We start from the raw sequence: 10,390 nt of genomic DNA, 5'->3' as shown, positions 1-10,390 counted from the left end.
GAACTTGCCCTATCTCACCCCAAGGCAGCCAGCATTTCTCAGCAATGGAGACCAGTGCCACAAATCGAGGCCACTGCCCAGGTACACAAAAAACTGTACTTTGCTCTGCTCAAACAAAAATAACTTATTAACAGGAAAGCGCGAGGGCCAAACCCTTCATGAAGCAGGCTTTTGGGAAGGCAGAAATCAGAGGCAGACAGGACACCCCATGGATGTCCATACCCTGGAGCCCTCCTGCAGCCCCACAGTGCCACGTCTGCCCAGCCTGCCAGGGACAAGGCAGCGTGGATGGGTCAGACAGGGCGCCACAGGCCGACCCTGGCTCCTGAGACGTGTCCTGTGTACATTGGCCAGCACCCCAGAGCAACTCAGCAGCTGGATGTGTGCTGCATCCCCCCCACTGCAGTGCAGATCCCTCTGCAATAGCTGGCCAGGGTGGTCAGGGATGGACACAAGGAGGTTTTCCCCCCATGGCCCCGTGGCTGCCCCCAAGCCCCATGCACCCTGTGCTGGCTGCTGCCCCGTCCCCAGGCGTGAGCATTCAGAGGAGCACAAACGGCGGCATTGAGCAGGGCTCTGAAACGCAGCAGTGTCTGCCCAGCACCGAGGGGCTGCCAGCGCCCAGGCGCTCCTGGGACACCAGCCAGGGTAGGAATAAGTAACACCACTGTGATGCCCCAGACCGAGTAAATAAATACCTGCTCACTCCAGCTTGCTGCCCAAAATGCATCCAGCACCGGCCTGAGCTCTCCCACATAAAGGCCAAGGGATGCTCACATCATGGCCTCACTGCTTTCTGCAAATAGAGGTGATGCTGCACAGAAACAAAATCAGGTTTGGATGATCCAGGTGTTTTAGTGAAAAATAAGCAGCTAAAAGTCCTGAGGAGCATCAGCAGAGCAGGGCAGGCAGCTCAGTTCATCCCTCGCCCTGTGCAGGACCCCAGGGGGAGGCACAGCATGTTGGAAGAAGTGGGAATCTCAGCATGGGTAGGAGCACGGCTGGCCTTTCACACCACCCACTCACACTTGTCCTCCACCCCAAAAAAAAAAAAAAAAAAAAAAAGCTTTGAAATGTATTTTAAATTCTTTAATTTGCCAAAAATGGTTGCTTTCCTGAAAACAGTTTTTCCTCCCATGAAGCACCTGAAAATGAAAACTTAAAAGAGGTGTGATAGTTCAAACAACAGTTCTCTGGAAAACAAAACAGCCATAGCTGCATTGGAAGAGACCCTCCCAAAGTACTGGGCCTTACCCAAGCTGGCCCAACATCACCAGTTGATAATATTCTGGACAGACGGAGCTTCCTAACCAGCAGCCCAGTTTTACCAAGTCCCTCGAGACAAGCCAACAGTCTCAAGATCTTGCGAGCTCCAGCCCTGCAGAACAGCACAAGAAGGGAACGATGATGCTCTAAGTGCAGCCCCACATAGTTGAGATTAAAGATACAGAGGAAATCCTTCAAAAATACCAGTAGGATTCCAGCTATTTGTTTTTCCCTCTTTTGCTTGCAAGGCAGAGTGGAGGAAGTTTGGAATTTAAAGCAGAACTAACAGGAGAGGGCAGCAAAGATTTATATATGTTACAAGCATGCAGGAGACAGAAAAGAACAAGCCCCGAGAGCCAGTAAACACCACAATTCCAAAACCAACACAATGCAACAGGCTTGAAAATTCCTAACAATGACCAGGAAAAAGGGTCTGTCCTGGTGCCAGACAACTGCATTTAGTGATTGAAAGTTGCCTGGGTCTCGCCAAAGCTGAATCTCCTGCCTTCTAGCAAAGAAAAGGAGCCTGAGGTTTGATGAAGCAAAAACAGATTCACATGGGTTTTTTCAAATCCAAATCCCCTGCTCTTTGGCAAAGAAAATGATCCAGGTGTTTGCCAAAACTGGGGATGAGCCAGCTGGTGGTTGCCAAAGATGCAGCTCTTGCCTTTTGGCAAAGAAAATGAGCCTGGGTTTCACTGAGGCTGAGGTAAAGACCTCTAGGTTTCACCAGAAGTTAAATGAAGCCTGGGTTTAACTGAAGATGAAACTCTTGCCTTTTGACAAAGTTGATGATCCTGGGCTTTGCCGAGTCCTGGGCCAAGCACCCCTTTGGCTTTGCCAAAGATACATTTCCTGCTTTCTGGAAAAGAAAAAGATCCTGCGTTTTAAGGAAACCAGGGCCAACCCACCTGGGAATTGCCATAACCGGGGTCGAGCTGCCCAGGAATTGCCATAGATGCATCACCTACATTTTGGCAAAGAAACTGATATTGGGGTTTAACATAAGTCAAATTAAAGAAACATGGGTTTTACCAAAGATAAATGTACTGCCTTTTGGAAAAAAAAAAAAAAAAAAAGACCAAACAGAGAAGCCCAGGCCTGGGCAGAGCCACTTGGGCATTTGCTAAAGATGCATACTGTAGCCAAGGAGAAGAGGCCCACGTTTAACCATAGATCAGTCTTTTGCCTTTCTTCAAAGAAAATGACACCACTGTGTTTCACCAAATTCAGGGCAGAGGCCAAAAGGCCCAATTTTTGCTACATATCTTTCTTGTGCTTTTCAACAAACAAAATAGCACTGGGGTTTGTCAAAGCTGTGGCAGACGAGCATGGGGTTTGCCAAAGTTTTGCCATAGCCAAGACCAAGAGGCCTGCATTTTGCCCTAGCTCATTCTTCTCCTGTTCAACAAATAAAATGGGGCTGGGGTATGTCAAAGCCAGGGCAGGGACACACACGGTTTGCAAAGTTTTGCCATAGCCAAGACCAAGAGGCCTCCATCTTGCCATATATATATTTTTTTCTGCTTTTCAGCAAAGAAAACCACTTTGTTGTTGCCCAAAGTCAGGGCAGCAACACCCAGGGTTTGCAAAATTTTGTCGTGCACGAGGCCAAGAGGCCCGCATCTTGCCATAGATCTTTCTTTTTTTCATCAAAGAAAACGACATCAGGGTTTGCCAAATCCAGGGCAGAGTCGCCCAAGGTTTGCCAAAGCTTTGCAGTAGTAGAGGCAAAGTGACCTGCATTTTGATGTAGATATTTCTTCTTCTGTTTAGAAAAGAAAAGGACAAGGTGGGTTGGCAAAGCAGGGGCAGATGTACCCAGGGTTTCCCAAAGCATGGCTGTAGCTGAAGCCAAGAGGCCCGCATGTTGCCATAGATTGTTCTTCTTCTTTTTATCAAAAAAAAAAAAAAGCACACTGGGGTTTGCCAAAGCCGGGGCAGAGTAGCACAGGGCTTGCGAAGTTTTGCCATGGCCAAGGCCAAGAGGCCTGTGTCTTACTGTAGATTGTTCTTCTTTTGTTCAAGAAAGAAAAGCACACTGGGGTTTGGCAAAGCCAGGGCAGAGATGCCCAGGGTTTTCCAAAGCTCTGCCGTAGCTGAGGCCAAGAGGCCCGAATCTTGAGTAGATGGTTCTTTTTCTTTTCATCAAAGAAAAGGACATCAGTGTTTGCCAAAGCCGTGGCAGAGACGCCTAGGGTTTGATAACGCTTTGCAGTAGTAGAGGCCAATTGGCACACATTTTGCTGTAGCAAATGCCAAGAGCCTCGCATTTTGACGTAGATATTTCTTCTTCTGTTTAGCAAAGAAAAGGATGTTGGGGTTTGCTAAAGCCAGGGCAGAGGCACCCAGGGTTTGCCAAAGGTCTGTTGTAGATGAGGCCAAGAGGCCCATGTTTTGCCGTAGATCTTACTTCTTCTTATCATCAAAGAAAAGCACACCACAGTTAGGGAAAGCCGGGACAGAGTCGCCCAGGGTTTGCCAAACTTTTGCTGTAGCCGAGGCCAAGAGGCCTGCATCATGCCATAGATCCTTCTTCTTTTCATCAAAGAAAAGCACACTGGGGTTTGGCAAAGCTGGGGAAGAGGCACCCAGGGTTTGCCACAGCTCTGCTGTAGAGAAAGCCAAGTGGCCTGCATCATGCCGTAGCTGAGGCCAAGAGGCCTGCATCATGCCATAGATCCTTCTTCTTTTCATCAAAGAAAAGCACACTGGGGTTTTCCAAAGCCAGAGCAGAGGCGCCCAGGGTTTGCCAAAGTTCTGCAGTAGTCAAGGCCAAGAGGCTTGCATCTTACCATAGCCGAGGCCAAGAGGTCCACATCTTGTTGTAGATCATTCTTCTTCTTTTCATCAAAGAAAAGGACATGGGGGTTCACCAAAGCTGGGGCAGAGTCACCCAGGATTTGCCAAAGCTCTGCAGTAGTCTAGGCCAAGAGGCCCGCATCGTGCTGTAGCCGAGGCCAAGAGGCACACATCATGCCGTAGACCGTTCATCTTCTTTTCATCAAAGAAAAGCACACTTGGGTTTGGCAAAGCTGGGGCAGAGGCACCCAGGGTTTGCCACAGCTCTGCTGTAGACAAAGCCAAGTGGCCTGCATCATGCCGTAGCTGAGGCCAAGAGGCCTGCATCATGCCATAGATCCTTCTTCTTTTCATCAAAGAAAAGCACACTGGGGTTTTCCAAAGCCAGGGCAGAGGCGCCCAGGGTTTGCCAAAGCTCTACTGTAGTCTAGGCCAAGAGGCCTGAATCTTGCCATAGCCGAGGCCAAGAGGCCCGCATCTTCCCTAGATCATTCTTTTCCTGTTCAACCATGAAAATGAGCTTCATTTTTGTTTTATTTTCATTTTTTTCATTTTTCGTTTTGACCAAAGCTCAGGCTGATGTGCCCAGGGTTTGCCAAAGCTCTGCTATAGATGAGGCCAAGAGGCCCACGTTTTACCACACATCTTTCTTCTTTTCATCAAAGAAAAGCACACCAGGCTTTGGCAAAGTCGGGGTAGAGGCACCCAGGGTTTGCCAAAGCTTTGCCGTTGCTGAGGCCATGAGGCCCACATCTTGCCATAGCCAAGGGCCAAGTGGCCCACATTGTGCTGTAGATCATTCTTTTTGTCAAAGATAAGGACTTGGTTGTTTGCCAAATCTGGGGCAGAGTCACCCAAGGTTTCCCAAAGCTTTGCCAAGTGGCCCGCATTTTACTGTAGCCAAGGCCAAGAGGCCTGCATTGTGACATAGATCATTCTTCTTCTGTTTAGCAAGGAAAAGGAAAATGGGGTTTGCCAAAGGCGGGGCAGAGGCACCCAGGGTTCACCAAAGCTCTGCCGTTTCCGAGGGCAAGGAGCCCACATTTTGCCGTAGCCGAAGCCAAGGGGCACGTGTTACCATGTAGATGGTTCTTCTTTTCACCAGAGAAAAGGCTGCCCAGGGGTTTGCCAAAGCCAGGCAGTGGCTGCCTGGGGGTTTGCCAAAGCCGGGGCACTCTACGTGTGCCCCATGCAAGTGACAAGTCTCCACTGTCATCCCTTTTCTGAGACCAGCTGTGGTAGGATGCCAGGCAGTGATGTGCTGACCCTCATTTGTCAGAGCTACTCCTGCAGTGCATGTAGATCCCAGCCAGATTTGATTTAGAGCTGCACAAAGCACATGCAGCCCTTTGCTTTGCTCACCCTGCAGAGCACCCACAGCAGGGAGAAGCACCCCACTGCCCAACCTCCCAAAGGAGGACTAGCCCCTTCTGCAGCACTTACATGGGAATGCAGCAATTGGCCCAGATGCCTACCTGATGAGCCCCCATTTATCCATTTATTTAACTACTCAGCTGCTAATACAGAGACCTGCCTGCTCCCTATCTCTTTACCTTTCCCTCAGCATCCATAGGCTCTTCTGCTTCTTCTGCTACCTGGCACCAATCCCTCGGCTGTGATTTTGGGGCAGAAGATAATTAGTTTGGAGGTGCACTGGCTGCCATGGTAAGGAATGAGAGCACATGTCCAGCATGCTGTCAGCACAACGGGAACAGCTCTTGCACAAGCTGAGCAGCCCCCTTCCTGCAGGAGCCCATTCCCTGGACTGGGTGAGGAGGAGGAAGAGAGGACACACTGGGGTTCGTGTAGCAGCATTGTGAGCCCTGCTGCCAGCAGAGCTGGTGGGACGTGTCCACACCAGGATGCTTCGCTTATGAGCAATGGCTTACTAACTGCCAGGAACTGTTCTGATTCAGCTGAAATTGTTCAGGCTTTTTGATAACTCAAAATATTTGGGAGGGAGGGAGGGAGGGCTGCCTGGGTCCCAGCCAGTTCCTCTCGCTTTCCCTTGAGTGAGAGGAAGGTACTTCGATGTGTTTAGCAAAGCAAGCACTTTTTGAGTCATTGAACCCTGGCTTTGTTTTTTTTTCCAGTTTGGCTGGGGCTGAGTACATGCTGTCAGATGCCTTCAGTTCAAGCAGGGTTTTTTCTTCTTTTTTTGACACACAGTAATTCATGCTGCTTCCTGAGGTTCAAACCCTCCTCCTGAAAACATGTCTGTGGGGCTGGCTGGGAGGGGGGCTGTTCTGGGGGACAGGACGGGACTCATGTGTGGGGGGCACCCTGCCTGGGCTGGCAGGGAGCCCCCTAAGAGCCCCTTTTGTGTCACAAGTGGGATTTTGCTGATAGAGGTGGGCAAGCATTACAAAGAAAGACACATTCAGTTCATTCTTGTGAGTTGATGGGACGCTAACGTGCACTGAAACTGTCCATCTGAATTAGTGATTCAGAATCAGGTCATAGAAATCTCTGCAGCATATTTATTTCCTTTTAATTCAGAGCAAACTGAGTATGAAAAGAAAGAAACTTGATCTGCTGCTAAGGAAGATGTGGGAAGGATGAGGCGGATGTGTCTGACACTGGCAGAACTGGGGAAGCTCTAAGAAATACTTCTGCAAACAGTTTGCTCACTTAGAAATGTGTGTGTTGGCCAGCAGTAAGCGATGAGTGAAACTCGGCCGTGCCTCTTGGATCTGTGCTGCGGTGCAAGCCAGGCTTGCACCTCAGCACCGTGCTGCGAACACAGAGCAGAGCTGCAGCCTGCGGCCAGGGGGAGGACACAGCTCCCGGCCCCTCGCTGGGCACAAGGGGTGTTGAGGACTGCAGCTGGGATGCTGAGTTGCTCAGATGCTGGGGTGCTGGGATGCTCCCTGGTGAAGCATTCTCCAGCAGGGTTCAGGAACAGTGAGACACAAGGGGGAGATGATTGCAGAACATCTATTTAATAAGAGGTCTCAGTTGTCCCTGCGGCTCCTCATGAGCTCCTGCAAGTCTGGCATTAAGGATTTATTGCTTGAAATAAGAATTACAGCACGTGACACTGGCCTTGGCTGACTTGAGTGAGGAAATGCTCCCCTCATTTGCACTGGTTTTCATCCATCCCCACTGCACAGGGTCCAAAGCACAGGCACACATAGTTAGTGCACAGTGCATCACTTGTGCATAACGCATTGCTTGAGCACAACCGCATTGCTTGTGCGAAGCCCGCACGTCCCCAGGCACAGGCTTTGCTACCATTAGGGCTGCAGGCAAAACGGAGTTTTGTATTTCTGACACAATGCGCCCGATCTGCTGTTATTTTGTGTCACCAGATGGCACTGCTGCTGTGAGCTGAAAGAAATTCCCCGTGCCACAGTGCTGCTGGCGCTCACTGGATGCTGGTGATTGCAATGGTTTGGGCTACTGGGCTACAAGCTGGGGCCAACGTGCTGCAGCTCTGCGGAGCAAACCAGCCTCTTCAAACGCTGAAGATAGAGCATAGTTGAAAAATGTTGAAGCATATTTAGCTCACGTTACATTTTCCCATGTTCTCATGCATGTTTTTCCTGCCAGCCCACCAGCAAGCCCTCGCCCCTTCACAAATCCGCACAACACTACTGAGTTAGGGGCAGGGGTGGTGGTGGGCAGTGGGCACATCAGCCCCTCGCCGTGCCATGTGGCCACAGACCAGCACCAACGGGCAGCCCCAAACCCCATTTTCCACCCAAATGGCACCTGCATCTCGGTGCCATTTCCTAAAGAGTTTGCAGGGCCATCTCCTTTGTGCAGAGCTGGCACCAGTGCAGGAAGATGCCAAAGGAGAAGGAGCGAGCCAGCATGCTGGATCTTGGCTGGCTCCAGCATTCAGCGCAAATTAATAGCAGACCAACTGCAGGGAGACACAATTTTGTCCTAATCTATTTTGTTTTTAGGGCCTAATAACTTCCAGCTGGAGATTTGTAAATGAACAGGCTCCTCACAAAATCCTGAAATGAATCACTTGACACCAGACCCTTTTGCTCAGCTGGGCATTCAGCACTTGATTCACAGCACATCTGTTGGACGCCTGCTGCAGAGGGAGCACGTTGGGTATCACCAAGGTGCCGACAGACCTGACTCTACCGGCAGCTCCCACCCAACCCCACCGTGGTGGAGAAGGTGTTTGCGCCACGCCTTATGGCTCACTGGCCCCTCACCGAGCTATTGCAATTGCTGCAGCCGGAGCACTCAGACTTCTGCCAACTGCGATGGCCCGTGCGGCAGGGTGCTGACCCAGCAGGGTGTCCAAAGGGGCACTGCTGCTTCTCCCCCGTGTTTCTCATGTGAGCCGTGTGGGTGAGCCCGGCCAGCCCTGTCCCCGGACCCTCCCCAGCCCTCTCCTTTCCGAAACGGCATTCAGGCGCGGGCACAGGGACCTGCCCTGTCAGCCCTCATCACTCCCTGGCTTGCTTCATTGTTCCACTGAAGGCTCCCGGTCCTGGAATTTCCTTTAAAGGTGCAGAACAATATCAGGAAAATCAGGTTTTCTTTTTCTTTCTTTTTTTTTTTTTTTTCCTAAAAAGCCAATGGAGGCTCGCTCTGGTCCCTGGAATAAAATAACATCCTCTGCCAGGGACTCGCTGCCCGTGCTCTGGGGCACAACATCACCACTTTCTCTCTGCTCCCAGCAGCGAGCACTGACCCTATCTCACGACGGCACCAGCAGCCCTGTGGGACTCGCTCCGTGGCACCCTGGCCATGCTGGGCAAGTTTTCAAGCCTTTTCTTCCCATTCCCCAATATTTGTCGTAAGGATGGACCCCATCCAAAGCAACTCTCGACTGCCGAACAGTGTGATGGGATGATCGGAGCCGAGCTGTCCCCACCACTAATGGTGGTGCTCAGAGTTTTTGCTGCTTCTCCCATCACCTCCTGATCTCCAGCTGATTTGCAGCTGTTAAATTTTTGGTCACCTACATGGCCGAACATAACCTCTCAAAACCATTAGAGTCTTTCAGCACCTGCTATTGGCCCACATTTTAGTGTTTGTGGTTTAAATGACCCTTTCCTGACTGCCACCCAGCTGTCCTGGTATCCCACACTTCTGCATGCCAGTGGTTTTGCTTGGCACTGCCAAGCAAAGGTGCTCAGCACCTCTGGCATCACCAGCAGTGGCTTTGCCTCCCCTCTGCGGCCTGAGGAGAAAACCAGTCTGGAGGCTGATGCCTCCGAAAGGACAGGGGCTGCACCTCTGCCTGGCTCTGCAAAACACTCCCAGCAGCACTACCTTGCTCCGCTTGAGCTAAAGTAAATATATATAAAGGGAAGTCGTAAATGCTGATGAGGACGCAAAGGAATGAGGATTTGTAGATATGGTAGGAAAGTTGTAATATAATGATGTTTTGAAGAACAAAAAAAAGTCCAGAGTGATTTTCATGCTGACTATTTAATACACCCACCCTTTGCTGAAACCAGAGAGAATCTATGACAAAGATAAGTTTTCATAGCTTTTAACTATGACCCCTGGGGAAAACCCATGAAAAATATACAATATGTGAAATTTGAAAACCTAATGAACTGCATTTTGGCTTGATGGCTTTGCAGTTGGAAGGAAGAGCACTGGCATTTCAGAAAGAGCGTCACTGCAACAGCCACAGCCACTGCCACTGGGGTAGGAGAAGGAAAACCAGAGAGCGGCCCAGGTTTAGTGCTCCGAGCAAACCTGGCCGTGCAGCCAGCAGAACTCCCAAGTGACTCTACCTCTGAGCCCCTCTAAAATAAAAATTGCAATTTGTAAATGGGGAACATTGGGAGCAATGTCCCCTGGCAAAGGGGGCAGGCTCAGCTCTGAGGCAGGGATGTCTGCCAGGGTAAAGCCTTCTCTTCTGTGCTCAAAATAAACCCCCGACGTGTGTCCACAGGCCGATTTCCGGAGATAACCCAGGAAAAAAGAAAAAAAAAGAAAAAAAGAAAAAAGGACATTATTTTCTTGCTGCAGAGAGTCAGGCCCTTCCAGCCAGCAGCGAGCTCAGCACGATGCTATCAGCGCCTCCCCAGCCCTCCACCCACAGCAAACAAAGGCAGGATGTGCCATCTGTCATCCCACAGCCCTGGGCCGGGGGACCCTCCTGGGCGCTCCCCGCTCTTCACCACCCTGAGCAGTTCCGATAGCATCTCCCGGCCCCATGATCCACCAAGAAGATGCCAGCCCTGGGAGAGGCTCCTTGCGCTGGGAGGATGAAAGCGCCCTTTGATGCTGCCCAAACAATTCATCGAGGGCTGGGCTGGTTTCCCCACAAGTGTGTCCTGGTGGCAGCGGGACTCCAGGGGACACCCTAGTGCTGGGCGCTGCTGGCTCCTGCTCC

The sequence above is a fragment of the Anser brachyrhynchus genome (genome assembly GCF_964034855.1).
Source record: "Anser brachyrhynchus genome assembly, chromosome: 3".
In the NCBI taxonomy this organism is placed as follows: Eukaryota; Metazoa; Chordata; class Aves; order Anseriformes; family Anatidae; genus Anser; species Anser brachyrhynchus.
This window is presented reverse-complemented; position numbering follows the sequence as displayed.